Consider the following 3280-nt stretch of genomic DNA (forward strand, 5'->3'; position numbering starts at 1 on the left):
TTGGCAATATTTAACAAAATAAAACATAGATAACATTTATGTTATTATCTAAATGAATATGTGGTCTACAGGGATCTTTATTTACGGTTTATTGTCCCCCTTTCTATTTGAATTTGGCAGCACTGATTTAACCTCCAGTATCTACTGTGGGGGCCAAATTAATATAGGGAGAGTTAATTGAGTGGCTCACCATAATATTGGGGTCCTGGAAATAATGAGGACCTCTAGGTCCAAAGCCCCCCCACCTTTGAACTGCCTTTTTAGATATTTCTTCCAGGCCATAAGAAAGGAGCCTAACAGCCTCTTTTCCACAAATAAATCAGGTTTTATTAATGGGAATAAAATAAACCAGCAAGGTGAAATTAATAAAAGCAAAGACAAGGGAATAGAAAAAGAAAATATGGATAATCCCCCTAACTCTAACCTAAGTCTGTACAGTCCCCAAACTCACCTTCCAAGTTCAGCTAATTCAAAAGAGCAGGGCTTGTATTTTAACTCACCACCTGGGGTCCCTAGCTTCAATGAAAAATAGCAAGGGGCTGCAGGACAAAACTCCTAAGAAAGAACCTCTTTCTCATCTGCTCCTGCCAGCTCACCCCACCAGAAAGGAAGGGTGACTCTGGAAAAAGACTGAGCTCCCTCAGTGAGTGATTACTTTCCCTCCCCCAAAAGGGGAGGTCCTTGAAAATCCCTGTGGAGAGTGGTTCCTCCTGCTGACACAGCAGCATACCTCACTCAGGACAGGACAGGTGTGGTCCATCCCAATCAGTCTGCCAAATTCCATTATCTTACCACATACATATTTTCTAAAAGAATAGTGAGAGAGATAGATAGAGAGGGAGGGAGGGAAGGAGGGAGAGGGAGACAGAGGCAGACAGACAGACAGAGACAGAGAGAGAGAAGTACAGAGGGAAGGAGTAAGGAAGGAAGGAGGGAGGGAAGGAAGGAAGGAAGGAAGGAAGGAAGGAAGGAAGGAAGGAAGAAGGAAGGAAGGAAGGAAGGAAGGAAGGAAGGAAGGAAGAAGGAAGGAAGGAGAAAGGAAGGAAGAAGAAGAAAGGAAGAGAGGGAGGGAGGCAAAAAAATTTGAATACCTTTCAGAGGTATCCCCTATTTCTAGGGGATGATTTTTTTTCCCTCAATCATGTCAACACAAATTTTAGCATCCAGTTTTACAATATTTTGAGTTCCAAATTGTTCTCCCTCCCTCCTCTCCCCTCCCCTTCTTCCTACAATGGCATTTCCATATTAGTCACAATTGTGAAAGAAGAAACAGATCAAAAGAAAAAAAGACAAAAAGGATAATGTAGTGAAAAAAGTATGCTTCGATGTGCATTCAGAGCCTACCAAGTCTTAATCTGGATGTGGATAGCATTTTCCTTTGTGAGTCCTTAGTACTTGTCTTTGATCATCTTGTTGGTGAGAAAAGCTGTCATTGTTGAGCATTACACAATGTTGCTGATACTATGTATGATGTTTTTCCTGGTTCTGCTTATTTCACTTTGCATCAATTTGTCCAAGCCTTTCCAGATTTTTCTGAATTTGCCTGTTCATCGTTTCTTATCGCACAATAGTAATTCGATTATATTCATATTCCCCAGATTATTTACCTATTCCCCAATTGATGGGCATCTAGGGGGGTAAATTTTTAACCAAAAGAGGAATAGAGGCAATTAAAATATATAATTTTGATTAAGTTAAATGGAAAAATCTGTGCAATAAGCAATTAACAAAACTATATTAAAGAGAAGAGGTTGGACTGGGGAAAATATATTTATATTAAATATATCTGACAAGGATCCAATATCCAAGATATATAGGCAACTGACAAATATATAAGACTAAAAGCCATTTCTGAATAGTTAAATGAGCAAAGGATCTGAACAAACCAATTCTCAAAGAAGAGTTACATACTAACTAAAGAATGCTATACATAAAAAATAAAAATAGAAGACATGCAAATAAGCTGAAAATTTACTTCATGCTCAGCAATTGGAAAACTACTATTTTTCCCCATTTCCCACACTAATTAATATAAAATACTAACTCATTGCCTATTTAATCAATTCTGTTCTTTCTGAATAAAGGATATCCTTCCAAAGACATAGTCCAATCATGAGTTCCATCCTGCCAAGATTTGGTGACAACTAGGAGGTAAAATTTGCCTTTGTACTTTAGAATATTTAAGTGGCTTTTATTATCTATACTTTATTATTTGCATATAAATACTTCAAGTAATTTTTTTAATGGCTAGGGTCATTTCTTGCTTTTTCTTTCTTGTGAATTACTGAGATCTCTACTTATTTTTTAATGGATTCTAGGCTAGGTTTTTATTGTGTCTAGCTTGGAAGATACATAGGGAGTTTTTTCCCTTTCCTTTCTTTTTTGGCTTAAATCTCTTTTGACTAAATTTACAAGAATTCAACCAAATATATATCTACCAGTTCTTATTTGGTTAGCTACATCCCTGCACAGAGGCAGAAAATAGCAGAGGTGAAGCTGTGTACATTGGCCTGGAGAAGAGATTAATGAGTGACAATGACACAACGGCATGTCTTAAATTATTTGAATGATTTCTATCAATCAACAAGTTTTTTTTTAAATGCTATTATGCACCATTGTGTTAAAAAAAAAAAGAGATTCATGGGGCAGCTAGGTGGCGCAGTGGATAAAGCACCGGCCCTGGATTCAGGAGGACCTGAGTTCAAATCCGGCCTCAGACACTTGACACGTACTAGCTATGTGACACTGGGCAAGTCACTTAACCCCAACTGCCTCACCAAAAAAAAAAAAAAGAGAGAGAGAGAGAGAGAGAGATTCACCTTGCCCTGCTTAGCTCCAAAAGCAACTAGGGGATTGGGGTTGGGGGAAGGTTGCACAAGACAAATTTGAGCTTGATGTAGGGGAAATCTTACTAACAATTAGAGATCCAAAAGTGGAACGCCTTCCCTTCATTGGAAGTTTTCAAGTAAAAGCTGTATAACCACTTCTTGAATATGTTATAGTGAGATGTTTATGTGGGTATGGGTTAGGTAAGATCAAGGGACTGAAAGATCCTTCCAAATCTAAGATTCTGTGATTCTACTAAAAAGCAGCTGCCTGAAGACCCAATAATTTCTTTGACCTTCCATCTGGGACTACAGTAGTCAGGATACTTAAGGCCAGTGGACAGTGGAAATTGAGTTGGTATGTTCTATGGAGAACTGATTATGATATATTCTATGTTGTAGAGTTTGTGAATGAGAACTAAGTGACAGGAGGTTGGCAAGAGTGACTAGGCAAC

The sequence above is a fragment of the Dromiciops gliroides genome, chromosome 1 (assembly GCF_019393635.1).
Source record: "Dromiciops gliroides isolate mDroGli1 chromosome 1, mDroGli1.pri, whole genome shotgun sequence".
NCBI classification, from domain to species: Eukaryota; Metazoa; Chordata; class Mammalia; order Microbiotheria; family Microbiotheriidae; genus Dromiciops; species Dromiciops gliroides.